The sequence below is a fragment of the Eulemur rufifrons genome, chromosome 7 (genome assembly GCF_041146395.1).
Source record: "Eulemur rufifrons isolate Redbay chromosome 7, OSU_ERuf_1, whole genome shotgun sequence".
NCBI lineage: Eukaryota > Metazoa > Chordata > Mammalia > Primates > Lemuridae > Eulemur > Eulemur rufifrons.
In genome coordinates, this window is record NC_090989.1 from 74,601,118 (window position 1) to 74,620,147 (window position 19,030).

At 38.3% G+C, this 19,030-nt stretch overlaps 1 pseudogene; it reads right to left on the reverse strand.

The window, feature by feature from the left end:
• The window catches only part of LOC138385752 (Y-box-binding protein 1 pseudogene), a 92,886-nt pseudogene that overhangs the window by 39,234 nt on the left and 34,622 nt on the right, over positions 1–19,030 (reverse strand).

Consider the following 19,030-nt stretch of genomic DNA (forward strand, 5'->3'; position numbering starts at 1 on the left):
AGAAAAAAACTTCCACCTATATACAGTTACCCAAAGACATCTGTTATTTTGTCACATTCTCTTTTAAACAATTTTTAACATCAGGAATACTACTGAAATAAAAATTAAAAACAATTATTTTTAGTTTACATAGATACATTTGGTATGTATTAAATTCTCGTATAAAGATAAAAATTACTGATTATGTTGCTCATTAATATTTGCCACTTTTTATTATCATTTCCACTTTCCTCTGATTCTTCAGCCCCTGTAGAGCAGGGTTCTCCACCCTGACTGCACATTAGAATCACGTGGGGAGCTTTAGAAACATGCTGAAGCCAAGGCTTCACCTGAAATCAATGACAAGAGGATCTAAGGTAGGGGTGGGCATTGGTGTTCTGTAAATCTCCCCAAGTGATTTCTTTCTTACAGCCAAAGCTGGGAACCACTGCCTCACATGGACTGAATTCTTCCCTTGGCTCACAAAGAAGTTCTTATCTTAAGCAGCAGTGACAAACTGTTCCTCAGCACTGTTGTCCTGCCAAACCAGTCTCTCTTTAGCATCAGAGCTCCTGGAAAAGCCATCAGAACTATGGACCTCTGCTCCTTCACTGGCCTCCCCTATCACCTTTCCTCCTTCATCTCCATCCTTTGGAAGGTCACAGATGACCACCTATCAGTAATTCAATGACTTAAAAGAAATCAATTTTCAAATACTTTTTTTGTTACAGCATTTTCTTGTTAAATTTTCTGCCCTCAAACTATCATTCCTCATTCTGTCCCCTTAACACTGTCCTCTTCAGATTCCCTCCTGATTTTCTAGGCAGTTTACTGTCATACAAAAGATAAGTGATCTAGAGTAAGAGAGTGGTGGGTTTGGGTCTCGGCCCTACCAACTCCCAGGAGGGAGATTTAATAAGTAACATAACACAAGCCCTTGGGTCCCTGCCTAGCACATCTTAGGAGAAACTTCTGTTTGCTTACCATTCATTCCCCTTTCCTACCTCTCCTGCTTCTCTCCTGCAGAAAATGGATGCTTTCATTCACCAGACGGCCCTGGGAATATTTCCTGGGTAAAAAGTTCTGCTTCAAAGTGGGGAGCCAACTGCATCGCTGCTAACTCTTGGGGAAAGGGTGAAGCACATCACACAGAGGACACTGGGGGAAAGAGATCCGGAGTAAGAAGATTTCTGAGACTTTCAGTGTACAAAGGGCTATGGGAACTCTATGGCCTCTTCAAGAAAACCTACTCTAACACAATATATTATTTTCCAACATTTCTTGAGTTGGTGTTTTGGTTTGGTTGGCTGGTGGGGTTTGGAGTTTTGGGGAACATGTGGATGGGCAGAAGTGGTCCTCAGGGTGGCCGAGCTGTATTCCTCTTCTCAAAGTAGGTAGATGTACTCAAGGTGTGGCAATCATGAGTTACCATTAACTGAGGGCTTAAGTACTATATACGCTGTTCTAGCTTGGTAAACCTCAAAATGGCACTCTAAGGAGTGTATATTCTCCAGAAGGAGAAAACTGCCTGTTCTTCTCTGTGTGACATCATTTCCCACCCCAAAGTCCTTGCTTATTCTTCTTTTGGAAAGACCTCCTGTTCATCATCTCCCCAACTCCAAATTCCAAACATAATTTCTAGTTTCAGTGTAAACGCACATTCTTCTTCTGAATGCTCAGGATTATTGGCCTATAGCTCTCTTCTGGTCTAATCTTTTTTTTTTTTTTTACTTTTATTAGAGTTCTGATGTCTAATGTCTAATAATTTTATAAGCTCTGTTAAAACTGTAAACTTCATGATGTGTTTAGAGTAATGCTTACTACAGGGCCTCACACAGAGTTTGCACTCAATAAATATTTTTGGAATTAATGAATGAATTCATTCCCAGTAGCCTACAGTTGTCTTTCTCTTGCTCTCCCTTTCTCTCTCTCCCTTTAATGAGGAATATAAATGTATGGATGAAGTATACCTGGAGACAATCAGCATCTCTCCTGATAAAAACATTTATCATAACTATTATTTTAATTCTTGTCATTTGATGTTTAAAACCAGTTTCTATATACTATTTCTTGAAAACTATAAAAACGAAACATCCCTCTTAACTTTGGCTAAGCCATGTTGGGTAAAAAGGATTGATTAGGGGGATCATAAAAGGAAAGCTCTTGATAATCCCCAAACAGTTGCCTCTAACTGTTGTATAAGTGAAAAATAAATATGCAAAAACACAGCAACTTGGGATTTGTTTGGTGAAAAATAAAATTCCAACTTTGTCTCTTATGGTATTAAATATTGCTAAGACATATGACTGAAAACAAGAAACTTCATAGTTAATAATCACATTTAATAATGGTCTTAAAACAGTCAGAGTTCTTTACACTTATAAATCATTTCACACTCATGGATTAATATCCCAGATGAGAATAGAGGACACAGAGCTTTGACAGATTGGTTTGCCTGAGAGTTTATCCATCCAGTTGAGTGCTGATATTAAAATAAAAAACTGGCAAGCATGTGCTTAAGCATGAATAACAAAGTTGAAAAATTAATTAGTTGAAGAAATGTTGAATAAGTAAGACAAGCAAGAAGGAAAAGTCACCATCAAACTATTACTCAGTGATAATTACCTTTACAATGTTGGTATATTCCCTTCCATTTTTAAACACACATCTATTCTATTAATATAATCTCTAGTCACATTTGTTTAAAACATCAAGATTATTATAAATATACAGTTTATATTATGCTTTGTACTTTTATAGCATGTATATTTTTTCATATCAGTAAGTTTCATTTGACAACATGATTTTCAAAGGATATATTATATCAGAATATTTGGATATATCATGAAATTACTTATTGATTGTTTTCCACTGTTGATCATTTAGGTTGTTCCCAGTTTCTTAATTTTTTTAAAAAATTTCTATCATGAATGATCCTTCAGTGAGTATCTGTGTGCCCATATTTATATGCACATCTCTGCTTACCCTCTTAAGTTAAAATTCTAAACGTGAAATTACCCATATACTCTTTTAGCTTGGTAAACCTACAAAACTAAAAGAAAGATAATGTTCCAAGTTACCTTTAGGATTGTAGTTCTTCACAAAGATTGAGGCTCAGAGCGTGATGCAATGGGAAGAGTCATGGCCTGGGACCCAAGAGAACTGACTTCTAACCTTAGCTCTACCTCTAGCTCACTGGACGCAGCAGGAATTTCTGTTCTACCTCACAGGAGAAGTGTGGGACTCTTCTGAGTTCCTCATTTTTGGACCGTTTTGAGCAGGGAATTTTGAAATTTCATGTGCATCAGAGTCACCTTGGAGGGGCTTGTTAAACAGAAGTTGCTTGGAGCTATCCCAAGAGGGCCACATTCAGAAGGTCTGGCCGGGGTCTCAGAATTTGCATTTCTAACAATTCTAAGATACTGCTGTTGCTTCTGGCCTGGTGACAACACTTTGAAAACAACTTAACAGGATGGGCATTTTGGGAGGCTGAGGCTGGAGGATGGCTTGAGGCCCTGGGGTTTGAGACCAGCCTGAGCAAGAGCAAGATCTTGTCTGTACAAAAAATAGAAACATTAGCTGGGTGTGACGGTGTGCACTTGTAGACTCATCTATTTAGGAGACTAGGGCAGGAGGATTCCTTGAGCCCAAGAGTTTGAGGTTGCAGTGAGCTAGAATGACACCACTCCATGCTGACCCAGGCAACAGAGGGAAACATTGTCTCAAAGAAAAAAAGAAAACAACTTAAATATGGCATCTATTTAGAAGAGGGATCAAGACAGTGAGAATGCAAGAGAAATGTCTTTATTTCTTTTTAAAAAAATCATAAAGTATCAGAATCAAAGCATAAAATTTAACTGGAAAAAACAGAGGAAGGGATCACTGAATTCTTTCCCCTGGAATCCAACCAAGTGCTTTGGGACTTCTGCTGATTCCTTCCCCTAGAATGCCAAAACCCAGAGATGAAGTATTTTCCTTTAATGTTCTAGGACAAATGTGGTTCCATAGTCCATGTCTTGGTTCCCTTGAAAACAGCTGAGATGAGATAGAATTGTTCAAAATTACTTTACCAACACTAAAGGTGAATTGGAAGAGAACAAAGGACAAAAAGCAGAAGACAGTCTGGCTTACACAGTATAAATATTTGACAATTCTATCAGTTAATTATCTCCAAAAATTTGTAGTCCTGAGCCATTGCCTACCTGGTCTTCCAAGATACCTTTCTTGCAGCTATATGGTCCTGGGACAAATTCTTAGGCCTCTTGCTTAACTCCCTAGCATCCCAGAGCCTGGTCAGCCTCCCTATGGTTGTAACCATGACCTCTTTCATCTTGTACAAGCTGTCTTCTGGTTGCTGTGTGACCAAAATCATTTAAGGCCAACCCACTTGGTTTAGCTTAGGGAACATACTTCTTCCTCAGGAAACTGGCAAGACTTGATAATTGGTAATGGGTTGACCAAGCCTAAGTTACCCAACACTCTGCTCCCTTTCACTGTGTAGGTACAAATAGGCAAAGCAGAATAACACGTTAATTATAGCACAATTCTAGCATATGTGTCACAAGAATTGTAGACCTACAGTAATTAGGCTGTGGGGAAGGAGTAATGGTGCTGTTCTGTACGAAGCTGTCCACAATTAGACTAATGAACGAAAATCAGAATGTTCAGTCTCCATGCACTCAGTAGATTTTAATTAGGGTTTTTGAGTCATTTTGTGTGACCCCAAGGGTTGGATCTAGGACTGATGCATGAACACTACAGGGCAAACATGGGAGAGATAACTCTTATCCAGCACTGTATGTGTACTGTGATAGATTGTAGCATATATATTATGAGAGAGAAAGGTGTCTAAAAATAGAGAAGTCTGCCTGAAAAGATAATAGGTTGCCTGTTACTGGAGGCATTCAAACCAGATTTGCATTCAAGTTCCACTTCTTCCAATAAGCCTTCTGGATACTCCAGTTCTCTGCATCGTGGTACTCATTTTATTTTTCTAACTCATCTCTCTGATTTTATTTATTTTTTATTTATTTTATTTTATTTTTATTAATTTATTTTATTTTTTATTTTTCTATTTACTCTTACTTCCTAAAATCATTGCAATTAGACTAATAATTTAAAAATGTGAAACACATCATACCTCTACTTTAAACACTTCAGTGATTTTCAAATACACATGGAATAAAAACCAAAGCCTTTAGCACGCTATGCATGGCTTGGCTGGTACCACTTCTCTGATCCCATTGTTTCCACTCTCCTCTGTGTTCCCCAGGCTCCAGACACTTAGCCTTCTTTCTGTTCTGTAGACAGGCCATGCACACGCCTTCCTCAGTCCCTTTGCACTTGCTGTGGCTTCTGCTTGTGATGCTCTTCCCACCGAACAGTGCTGACTCCATTTCATCCTTTGGATCTCAACCAAATGTTTCCTCCTCAGAGAAACTCATCTTAACCACCCTCTATAAAATATAGAAAACCCACTAGCAACTTTGAAATCCATTTTCCCATTGTATTCTTTTCATGGCCCCTATTCACTTTAAATTACTTATTGGGATATTTGTCACTGTCTTTCTTTTCCCACCAAAATGCGTGCTCCAAGAAAAAAGAGGCCTAGCTACTTTATTCACAACTGCATCCCTAGGACCTGTGGATGGAAAAGGAGGAAGGAAGGAAGGAAGGAAGGAAGGAAGGAAGGCAGGCAGGCAGGCAGGCAGGCAGGGAGGGATTGGTTTTAAACTACCTGTTTTAAGCAGTTTGTTAGCCAATACATGTTTACCAAATATTGCATATTTTAGGTTTTAAAGGTTTTGTATGGATTTTATAGATCAACAAACTAACTGACATATAATCCTATCCATGTCCCTTCTCCTCCAACCAAACGATCTTATGCAACCACCATGTTTTAGAGATGGAGAAATGGAATGCCTGTGCAGTTGACTTGCCCAAGGTCATGTGGCAAAACTGAGACACGGTCTTTTCCACTGCATCACCCTGGAATTTCTTAAACACTCCAACCAGACTTACACCTTTTTCTCTAAAGAAAGCAAGAGGGAATTTAGAGTCCTTATTTTTAAACCTGCATTAAATGGAAACCTTTGGAAGAGCAGGTGGTGGTAATGCTACGAATCTGGCTCAGCAAGGGAACACTGAGGTCATGATATTTTTCACATTTAGTAACTTTAAAAATATAGAGATGATGTAAACTTCCTAAGACCTGTCGCTAGCCTAGTGATACTGGTTACCCTGGGCAGGAGGGTGCATCATTGGTCATGGCAGGCACATGTGTGGCCAATGAGCTTTCTCATCAAGAGAGATGCTCTGGTAACGCTTGCAGATGGCTGTCTTGGATTCACATCCTGCTTACAGTAACACTAGCAAGGCTGCTTAAATTTCCTATTAGATACATGACAAAAATATCCTATGATGTGAAGAAGTTGCTAAGACCAAATAGTACCTACTTCACAGAGTTGAAAGATTTAATGAGCAAAAACATTTAATGTGGTTTGCACACTCTCTGGCACTTAGTAATGCTCATTAAAAATCACTTGTTAAGATAAAATACTAGTTAAAATGAGAGTGAATTTATATGTTCGATTTTCTGAATTAACTTGAACGGCTCATTGCTCAGCCTGTCCTGAACTCTGCTTACAGTAACATACTGGCAATGGAAGAATCAAATATCATAGCTCAGATCTGAGAGAAACATTCATAGTGATCACCTATTTACAAATGAGATGACCAAAGTGGAAAAAAAAAAAAAAGTAATAAAGCAAAAGAAAAACAACAACAGAATAAGAAACTTAACCCAGGGTGGTGACAGTCCTGGAATTTGAACTCAGATCTCTTTTGTCAGTTCATTGTTTTCTTCTCTTATCCAGACAGCAATGTTTATTGCAATTTGCATTTGGCTCGTTTTTAAAAATTTTAAAAACTTTTAAAATATTTAATTGACATATAAAGATGAAATTCATTAGAGGTGTGCAACATAATGATTTCATATACATATGTATTGTGCAATAATTATTACAAATTAACTCATCCATCACCCATATATTAGATCCCCAGAACTTGTTCATCTTATCACTGAAAGTTTCTACCTTCTGACAAATGTCTGCCCATTTTCCCCTCCCCCATCCTCTGGCAACCACAGTACTATTCTCTGCTTCTATGAGTTGGTTTATTTTTTTAAACTTCCTTCTACATTTAAATACTCTCAGACTCTTAAGGATAAGATATATAATTCTACCACTTTTAGACTACAGGCTCCCAGTAGGTTTGCATTCATTATTCCTATCCTACTGAAGTTTTCATGACCACACTAAATACATTTCATCACATAGGGGATCACAAATAGTAGATTGTATTTAAGAACACTTCCAGGTCTAAAATTCTGTGATTCTATATTTATAATAATGATCCAAATCCAGATATTCTGAAATAGTTCCCAAACGTACTATTTAATATTAAAGATGGAAGGAAAATATGTACAATGATTAACATCCAAAATTACTTTTAAACTTCCCTTAAAAATCTAAGTATAATAATTTAGAATTATGTTCTGTACAATACTTTGTTCCCCAGCAAAAAGGATGAATGATGAGTCACTGTCAATAGCAGAGGATTTTAATGTTAAAGCTTTTTTAAATAATATTTCTATTGCTAATTATACCTCAAATTGGGGGAATTAACATTTTCTATTCATGTACATTGATCCCTGGCCTAATGCTAATTTGTAGCCTGTGATTCATCGTTTTGTAAACAAGTCCCCATGAATTTGTGATCAAAACTAAGAAATCAAAATCATTTTGCTTGACTTCACTCCAGCAATGTGTCCTTGTAGGTCTGTAAATATATTCTTTCATAAATCAACCAATTTTTTACTGTTGATTTACATATAAATTTCAAGATGTTTTAGCTCTATTTGATTGACCTTCAACTGGCATTTAAGCACTAAAAGGAAAACTAGACTATTTATCTCCATGTAGATGGAGGTGGATAAAATTAATGCTCATTCCTTATCTCCTATTGATGTCTGCTTATATTCTTCAGCAATGTACTGAATTAAGAGGAGTAAAAAGAAGAGTGCAATGGGCTGATAATGTAAAAACCTGGGTTTGAGTCCTGGCAAGGGTGCTTTGCACAGTCTGGTTGTTAGAGAGGTCACTTCTCATTTCTGGGTTCAGTTTCTTGGTTTATAAAATAAAGATGGAATCTACCAGATGGTTCAAATCCCTCTCCCTAGAAGTCAAAGATCCGTCAATAAACAGCAAGGTGTTTAGAGATGGCACAATTAAATTCCTTCTACACTCCCACGTGCCTATGAATGACTTAGCAGCAGAAAATAGCCATGTTCTTCTCAATGTTAGATTTAGCTTTCTCCAACTCCAAACAGCTGGACAAATAAGCAAATGCATTTGAGCTATTGTAGAAGAAAATATAAATTTGCCTGTACTTCAGGCAGCAGTGTTTCACTACGAGATAATTCAAGATTTTTCATTCTCACATTCTAGGGGGCCCCAAACCCTGCCAATTTCATCTATGCATGTACATGACATTTTTGGAGTCCATTCCCTCCTTCTAGCTCACAGCCAAGGCAGAGTTCAAATCCTCAGCCTCTCTGACCTGGATCACTACAACAGCCTTCCAATGCATGCTTAGCTTCACTCTCCCTCAATTTTCTCTCCTTCTTGTCCCAGGTTGATCTCTCTAGAACATAGATCTGACCACAACCCAGACCTGCTTAAAATGTTGATGGCTCCTGTTTACTTTCAGAATAAAATCTAAACTATTAGCTTTACTTTCACATGATTTGGTCCCTCCTATCTTTCTAATCTCAGCTCTCTCCACACTCCACACTTCCATCTACCACCCTATAATTCACCTTAAGGAAACAAGTGTTCCTTTAGAATAACATTAGACTATATTTATTAAGCATTCTCAAGGCACCAGGTGATTTTACAGACATTATCTCATTTAAGCAAAGATTAACACTTCAAGACAATCATTATCTCAGTTTTCAAGAGAAGTTGGGCAACTTGCCCAAGGTTCCTCAGCTGTAAGAGGGTTGAGCAGAGGCAACCCTTCAAGCTTTTTCTACTTGCCTTCATGGAAACACTCTGCATTTGCACTTTGTTGCGTTTGTTGCTTCTTCATCCTGGAATGTTCTTTCCATTTCTACTTATTTGAATCTCACTCATTCCTTGAACTCATCTAAAATGTCATATCCTCTGCAATTTTTTTTTTTTTTGCATTCTTCTAATGGCATTCATATTATCTCTTCTGTGCTCCAGTATTTTGCTTATAGACACTCATAACATTCTGTATTGTAGGAATATTTGTGTGTGTGCCTTAAACTCCCATAATAACATAATCTCCTGAAGAGCAAGGGCCATGTTAACGTCACACCTGCCATTTAGTACAGTGCCTGAACCACAGTAGGTACTAACTAAATGACTTTTGGAATAAATAGGCAAACATCTAAATAAAATATTTCTATTTTATCTTTATTATGCTCATTTCTAAATTTAGATCTCACAGAGATATAGCCAAGTCAATCAGTAAATACTACATAGTACTAAGAGTTGGCACAAAAAGAAAACTTACAAAAGAGCATAGCTCAAACTTCAAAAATAACTAATTTGTACTCAGAATGTTATACTAGTCATGATAAAACTGATTACTCCTAAAATAAACCGCAACAATTTTCCTGTAAATGATTCAAAAAAAAAATTTCAAATGATACCAAGGTTAAAAATAGCCATTTTGTCTAAATTGCTCAAACATAAGTCTGCTTCCAATCTTGTAGCAAAATAAACTTCCAGTCTCTCTGTGGGGATAGGTGGTAATGTTTTCCCGCATGAACTCACAGCTAAGCAGAGGGTTGGGCATGTTCCAGAGCGAGTGCTACATTTTTAGTCTATTACAACAAGGATGACAATTACAAAGATACAAGCACATGGCCCAATCTAAGGCTTCTGTGGAAAGCGTTATTGCAGCCATGGAAGGAGCCTTTCCAGATTTAGTCAGACATGCTTATTTACCTACTGGAAGAAGAAAGTGTCTCAGCAATCCAACATGCCAAGAAGATATCATTTGTACAGAACCTGCTAGCTACTTTACAGAAGGTAAATAAAGACAAATCAATGCCAGCAAAGTATGCCTCACATCGCTGGAATGGCATAAATGAAAAAGAAAGCTTCCTTTTGGTAGCGATTTTTAAACACATGAAGACTCACAGGCCTCTCAGTTCCCCTCTACAATGTCACTCCTCTCTGTGCCCTCTCATTTCTGCTGGTGAAGAAGGTGTCGCTGACATAAACCTTCTTGCCTCTTATCTCTCACTTTGGGGCCAGAATAATATTCCTAAAATGCAGGTTGTGTCATGCTAGAAGTTTTGACATGAATCTAAAATACCTTCATTGCCTAGGATAATGGAACAAAGCTTTCAAGGCCTACTTCAATCTGCAATGTCCTTCCCCATCCCACAAAACTCCCACAATCCTACATTCTTTCAAGATGCAGCTCAATGATCACTGTCCCAAAGAAGCATCCCTGCCCCGTTCAGATAAATTCTTTCGCTGAACAATCATGTTTCTTTTTTTCTGTACTTTTTATTCAGTTCCTTGTTTATAAATTGTAAAAGCCCCAATGGTAGAAACAATGTCTACTTTAGTTTTGTATCTTGCAAAGCATCTAATGAAGTGGCTGATCAAGCAAGTTGTTATGTTCACTGAATGAATGACTGAGAAACAAAGGAGATTTTGGCAACTACACGTGGGAAAGATTTAGGTATGACTGCTATTCCTCAGATAATATTTCCTGATCTCAAAGTATAATCTCAATGAGGAAGATTCAATTGAAGTGGTAGAGAAATACTATGAAGCTGTAATCATATTTTTTTTTAAGTTTTTGTTTTATTTAGTCAATTTGTTATTTAGATTAATTAGGTATAATTGCTTCCAAACTTAGATAAAGATATTACATTACTAGCAAGAAATGATATCACACCAAGGGACCACCTTCATGGTTTCAAATGTGCCCTTGTACCCTGCTGGTTGTTAAGTGTCCCGTTCAAAATTAATTTTATAATTTCAGCAGGCTAGGCTTGCAAAGAATTGAAACACAAGATTGAAAGTAAGATGAAATCATAAAAAATGGTTCCTGTTCTTCAAAATGATACCTTCTTTTCTTGTCTCTCAGAGTATTTTGGAAGCACAGCATCCTGTGCTATGCATTACAGTTGAAGAAACCAAGGTACAGAGATTAACTCACTCAAGTTACTGGGGCACTCAGTAGGGAGAAGAAATGTGAAAGCAGAAGTTTAACATTAGACTCCTGTTACGATGCTTTGACTAAGCCACTCTCAGTTGCCTCTTCTATGAAGCAAGAATATTCATCTGTTTTCTTTGAGCTTCATAAAAATAATCTAAGTAAGAGGCTTTAGAAGTTTCCCCAATTGAAAGCCTGTGCAAGGACTTATAACTCTGGAGCCTATTTTGGGGATTTGAGTTATATTTCTCATCATGTGAGATCTGACTTACCCAAGATGTATTTTAATTTAGGCTAAAATATTTTTAAGTAGAAATAACAACCTCCTAATTTTGCAAAAGCTCATTAAATTTATTTGATCTCCATTAAATGAAGTGCATGATTATAGATTCTTAAAAAAATCACAGAGATGGAGTGAAGTAAGTGAGGCCAGGAATGAGACTAGACTTGGTATGTTTCCCCCAGGATAGTTGTCAGCGGAGCTGAAAGAAGAATCCACATAGTCCAGGCTGAAAATCAAAATCGATTACTAATTTCAAAGACCAGTGTTTATCTTTGATAAATCTATTCATTGAACAAGTCTATTGTTTTTCTGTTTCCCAATCCATTGGTATTTGTTTTTATCTTTATTTGATTCTTCTTATTACTCTTCTTAAGTTCATTTTATTGGTGTCTTTCTAACTCTTTATTTTCATGCTTGGCTACTTTCTTTCTTGATTTGTAATGAAAGCGTTAAGAAATAGGCTGCCTTTGAGGGCAGTTTTGGCTTTGAAGCATGAATAAATAATTATAGTCAGGCATGAATAGATGATGGTATATCTATATGATGTAACATGCAACACTTAAAATACTTCTAAATGATTTTTATCACAAGCAAAAAAAGTTCACAATGAGTTATTAAGCAAAAACAAAAGGGTTCCAAACCATTTTATACCCTATCATGTCAATTTTTTAAATGTATTTTATGCTTAAAATATACTGCTAATCTCTAAATGGTGATATTATAGCCGCATTTTGTTTTCTTCCTTGTGCCTTTATTTTTACAATTTTTTAATAACACGATTTACTGTTATAATCAGTTAAGAAATTTTATTCAATTTTCTATCATTTTTCTAAAAAATAGTTAAAACAATAATTAACATTTATGGAAATGATTATGATATGATATTAAGCTAAGAAAACACCATTAAATGTGCATTGCCATCTTAACCCTGCAAAAATATGAATTACACACACACACAAAGTTACACAGAAAAAAGACAGCAAGTAAATAGACAAGAATATAAACTACTGTGTTTCTAATTAAAGAATTATAGATTAATTTGATTTTATTCACTATTTCTCCAACTTTCTGCAATAATATTTTATAAGAAGAAAACAAGAAATAGATGTTATTCATCAATCCTGATGCCACAAGGATTTCACATGTCCACCTGGCCTCTAAGCCGGTCAAAGAGAATCCCAGCTGTTCTCCTTGTCACTTTTCTCATCTGTCTCCCATTATATTCTCCACACTGATTATAAGTTCTTGAAAGTCATTTTCTAATCACAGGGATCCCCAAATCAGAACCCTCCAAAGATCCTTCACTGCCTATGAAATGGAGTCTGAAATTTTTGACATGAGCAACCAAGCTCTCCATTTCTATCCCCTGTGTGTCTGTGCTTATCACGCACTTTTTCTCTGAACAAATTCGACAGCAGGTCAAACAACACCAAATTCAACTTGCCGCTTGCAAAGACTTGAGTCCTGACATTTTTTTTTTTTTTTATAATAACATTATTTTCCACTTGTCATGTGTCAAAGTGTAATCAAAATTTCCCAGATTCTTCCTTATTGCCTCAGCTGGAATAAGCCACTCCTTACATCTTTTTATGGTCCTTGTATCATACTGCCATCAATTATAATTATTCATGCCATTGGTAAGTGTCAAAATAAATTATTTTGGAGAGAATTCAGTACATGTATTATCTATTTCCTTATTAGGACTCTCTGAAATACTGTATCTTATCCAGCTCTATGTGCTCACCATTACATTACATGGTGAGAGTTTGAATATTATAGGCACTTAGCAAGAGAGGATTGAAAGGAGTTATTAAATAAACCTTTCCTTTTATAAGTTATGCTGCTTTGGTATTCCAGAGATCTAGGTTGTTGATTTCTTGTTTGTTTGTTTTTGGATCAGCAGTTAGAAACTTGGATAATCAAACACCAGAATTGTATAATATTCTTTTCCCTGTTTAAGGACAGTGAAGAGTTGATTCCATTCCATGAACACAAACCTGATAGGAAGGAAAGGATCTCTAATTGAGAAGCACAGATGACATCAGAGGTGAGAGCTGATTGTGTGTGTTTTGGGTAAGTGGGTAATTTATCCAGTAAGGCATCCTGAGAAAGTCAGCGTTATAAGGATAGAGTGATTAGAAATCAGAAAAAAATGAACAGTGGTTGAATTTGGCAAGTTGGAAGTCTGATCCTCAACAAACACCCAAGAGAAGTGCTATTGCTCAGGGCTTCCTCCTGCATGCTCCCCTGGCATGATGTACAGGAGAGCTGGCAGCACTTGTAGGGCCAATAACAAGGCGGTCCCTTCACATTTATTTCCTCCTTTCTTGCATATTAATAATGAAGGGTGTGATCACTCTCTGTAAAGATTAGTGGAACATTTTTTAATATTTAAAAGCCTCCCTGGTTTAATTAAAGCTGGTCTGTCTATGGGATTCAGAAATGTCTTATAAAATCTTGAAAACTTGGGAGTGGGCACAAGAAATAATTTATAGGAGCAATTGGTTCAAGACGTCACACACCAAAATGGAAAGGAATGGCTGAGTAACACACTGTGTCTGCCATGGCCATCCTGGGCAATCCTGTAGGCAATGTCTGATTCTCCCAACAGAAACTGAAGGAACAAATTTTCTAAAACTCCCAGAGACACTGTGGCACTTCCTTGAACTCCATGTTAAAGAGACTGTAAGAGGGAATACTCCCTGTGTCTGCATAGAAGCCAACATGAATTCAGTATACGAGGACTCCAGATTCTAATGAGACTCTTTGGGCCCCTCTAGGTGGTGGTAGAAGTAAAGATGGACCCCAGGGAAGCCCAACAGGTCTCCAGAGACCATGGAAAAAATATTTTAGCAGCTTCACAGGTAGTAACACCTTCACAGATGCTGGAGCAGAAAAGCAAAGCAGTGACAGGTATAATGTGATGAATACAAGCCAAGTTCATAAACACAAATGAGAGATATCCCTTGGAGTTTTCTCAAAATAATGAGGGAGACTTTTGATTGGGTTAAGGTCCCATATATTAGCACATAGCAAGAATCAAAGATTAACAGGTGGTATTATTAGGCAACTGTTAGGAGTTTAGGATTTTGAAACAGAGAGTTTGCCTTTAAAGACCACTTTCTAGCCATGTGTCTAGTGGGCCAAATATTTAACCTCATTAAGATTTGGTTTCCTGCTTAGTGAATGAACGCTCACCTTGGGAACACATGTGTGCCTCTGTATTCACTAATTTCCCTTGCTCCATAGTGAGGGGCAACTCCACGTCCTTCCTTACATCAGACTCCTCTGTCTATCTGACCTCACTGGATTCTTTCCAGGGAGCAGGAGTGTTAATCGAATTGGTCAGAACCTGAGTTCATAGGGCATACCGGCAGTATTTTAAGGTCAAATTTCAAGACCCTTTTTCCATTTCTGGCTGACAACGCTGTGCTTTGTTTCAGCCTCTACTCAAGCTGAAGCCTGGGTGAGTAGATGCCAGGTCTGCTCTGCCTACAAAACGTTCACTCTCCTAAGCCTCAGGCCTAAACTGTGTTCTCCAATCTTATTTCGTAAGAGTTTTCCTTTGTGGGCTCTTCCAGACATTAATAATATCAGCACTTTCTTTTCCATTTGGCTGTTGATTCTTTGGTGAATACGCTTTTTGGCTGGGAACTCTGGAGAAGAGGAAGAATAATGGTAGGATTTGGGCACCAAACCAGCCGCACCCTAAACCACACCCAGAATGCATCATTGTGCCTTCTCATAGGATTTGGGGAGGATTAAAGAAAAGAATGCATGAAAAGTCTCAAGCACAGCCCCTGGCATATAGTACTCACTCAATAAATGTTAATTATTCTTAGTAATACACACAGATGACAAAGATTTGCCATTGGCTATCCATACCTGATCAGATAACTCTGGAGTTTTGAGGAAAGTACTCTAGGGTGGCTGGACATCTGAATGTTTGATTAATTGCAACTAGAGTAAAATGGATATTTTAAGCTTACTGCAAACTTTTTTCCTGTGGTTCAATAAGAAAGTTAGATTTTTTTTATTTGTTTTTTGTTTTCTAAGACACATCACTGTCTCTTCTGGGAGAGTTCACTCTTTGGAATGTTCTGATTATGCATGTATAGGCACCTACTGTTTGGTCTTTGGATAGCCAATAGTGGTGAGGTGATATGAATGCAAAGTTCTCAGACCTGCCTTGATAGATTTTGCTTACTGAATCATGGAGATGGGGAGTGACATATATCTTCTTAAATATTTTTCCTTTTCATACCAAAAGTCTTTGAGATTTCCTCTTGTAGGACTGAAAATTGAAGTTGCGGATGAGGGGCTGATACTCAGGGAAAGGATCTGATAGAAGCATCTGTGAAGGGCAGGCCCTAGCGGTGTAGGAAGATCAGGAACCACAGACAGACTCAGGAAGCCATAGCCCTCTTCTGATATGAATTTGCAGGTAGGCTCCAGGAAGCATTGCTTTCTAATATCCAATATTTAGTTTTTCCATTCTGGCTTTGCAATTCCCTTTTGCTATCTTCATGTCTTCTGTAAATGTTTTTGAAGCTCATGTTCAATGCATGGGGAAGTCTGAAGGGGTGTGTCCACAATTAGGGAATCACTAAGGGGAGAAAACAGTAGCCAGCCAAAGTGTCTGTGAACTTGCAGAAAGTGAACCAAAGAGGGGCTTTACCAATAGTCTGGATAACTATTAATAGAACCTGTAAACATTTCCAAGAAACCCTCAGAGGTACTTCTGGGAGAGTGGACCTCCTACAGCAATGTAGTTTGGGGCATGTTTTGTTATGTTTAAAAATCACAGAACAGAGTGATTTGGAAGGACAGAGAACTTAAGTAACTCTACTCCTGCATCTTATTCTTTGTGACTTGAATATGGATTCTTCGCTCTCTAAGCTCAGAGTCCTCCACCAGTGAAATGAGAATCAAAGCATGTTACCTTCAGATACCTTTTGACTCTCAATACTGTTGACTACATTATTCTACATTCAATCAACCATTCCATGGAACATTTGTGTTTACAATGTTCAGGTACTGGAAAATACAGAAATGAGTGAGACATGATCCTTGAATTCAAGAACCTTACATGTAAGGGAGAGAGACAAATGCATAAATAGATTATTTAAATGCAGTGTAAATGTGTGCACAGGGCGCTATGAAAACATAAAGAGGGCAGGGGGAAAATACTAGACTGAGGATGTTAGATATAGCTTCCTAGAGATGACACTCGAACTGATTTGCAAACCTACGTCAGATTGTTTATTTGACTTGTGTACTCCATTTCCTCAAGTTCATGGAACATAGTGAGTACAGGAAAGAGCTCTTCTCACTGATAGCCTTTCTGGCACAAATACAAATCAGGGAAGAAGAGATTGCTAAGCAGCAGTAGCCGTAAAAATTACCCATGGAGTAGAGAGCCAGCTTAATCAAAGGCAATGGGCTAGTTTTCAGTAGACTGGAGTTCTAATTCTAACAGCAGCTTACTCTGTCATGTAGCCACAGGCAATTCAGGAAACCACTGTAAATCTCATTTTCCTCATCAGTGAAAAAGAAAAAAATATCCTTCCTTCCCTCTCCCAGAGTGCTGTCACAGGAGCAAATAAAGTACTAAATATAGAGGTGCTTTATAACTGTGGTCCCCAACTCCCGGGCTGTGGACCAGTAGCTGTCAGCGGCCTGTTAGGGACTGGGCAGCAGAGCTCCGCTACCTTCCCCACACCCCCATACGTGGAAAACTTGTCTTCCATGAAACTGGTCTCTGCTACCAAAAAGGTTGGGGACCGATGCTTTATAAAATAAAAAGGAGCTTCCTCATTGGTGGGGAATATACTCTGAAGAGTCTGGCCCTCTTTTAAGGGCACAGGAGGATGGCTGGTGCGAGGAAGGACTCTTGCAGAAAAACAGGCGGTGTTTTACCGCGTTGCGAGTTCCTATCAATCTCCTGAACAAGTGGGAGGTTGCAATCCTGGCAGAAGGATCCTGGAGGATAAGATTTTCTCCCCAAGCAGTTCCATAGACCTATGTGCCATCAGCGTGTATGTGGAAAACAGGATCAACAGCGGGTGAAAGACAAGAAGGAAGGACAGTGTCAGCAAAGGTCTGAGTGTCACGCATCAGTCACAATGACAGCTGCCAGGGCTCAGAGGGCTGCAGAGCAGAAGGACGGCCACTGGATTGAATTCGGACACATTCCTGAGGCTTTGCATCACATAGCCAGGATGGTGGTCCTTGCTCATCTAAGCTCCCCGTCCTACTCACCCTCCCTGAACGTGTGCTTTCCAGGCTGCTGTATCTGCTTTCCTCTCAGAAAGGATTACTCATCTGTACTCTCACAGCCATGCCATCAACACCAGGGAGAGCTTCTGCCACCCTGCTGGGCCAGAGGATCTGCAGACCCACAGGTTATGAAACGCAGAAGCTTCACAGGCAGATTCCCTGGAAAGCGGTCAGGGCTTGTGCAGCATGTCCCTCACACCCCCAGTGCACCTAACACTTTACATCTTGTTTGTACATAATTAGAGAATTAGAAAAGCGTGGTAGAAAGGGTGCTGGACCTTGAGTCACTCACCTCAAATCACCTGAAGGGAAGGGATCTTAATTTTTGTAGTAACTATTTAATATTCGTTGTCAGATGGTGTGCTAGGGCGTGCTCTTAGACTTTTAGAATTTACCCTCAGTAAATTTTGCTTTGAGGTAGGTATTTTAACACTACATTGCAGATGATGAAACAGAGATACAGAGAGACTAGGTAACTTGTCTAGGGTCACTCAGTGATCAGGTGTCAAAATTAGAAATTCAGCCTGAATCAGGGCCACTACAAAGCTCATGTTCTTGGCCTCACCTTCTTCTAGAAAATGAGAACAATGGTGGTGTCTGGGATCCCTTCTGTCTCCAAACTTCTACGATCCTGTTAAGCCATGTGCTCTGGGAGTTAATTTTTTTTTTTTTTTTTCTGAGCTGTAAGTACCATATGTATCTTACCACCCAGTGTGTTCTCTTGGCATACGTTAGGTGCCTAAAAAACTATCAGTTGAATTGAACTGAATTTTCAAAGCTTCATTTTCTTCATCTCTAAAATGATGATAATGGTCCCTATGTCACCAGTCTCAAGAGGTTGTTATGAGGCTCAAATGAAATCCTGTATTTAGAACCACTTTTTTAAAAATATATTATTGTAGCATAATATGCATGCATGCTAGTAAGCATATGTATCATAACTATACTCAACGAATATAACAAAATGAACATCCAGCATCCAGATCAAGAAACAGAGTATTGGGCCAGATGTGGTGACTCATGCCTGTAATCCTAGCACTTTGGGAGGTTGAGGAAGGAGGATCGCTTGAGCTCAGGTGTTCGAGACCAGCCTGAGCAAGAGCAAGACCCCGTCTCTACTAAAAATAGAAAGAAATTAACCAAACAACTAAAAATAGAAAAAATGAGCCATGCCTTGTGGTATGTGCCTGTAGTCCCAGCTACCAGAGAGGCTGAGGCAGGAGG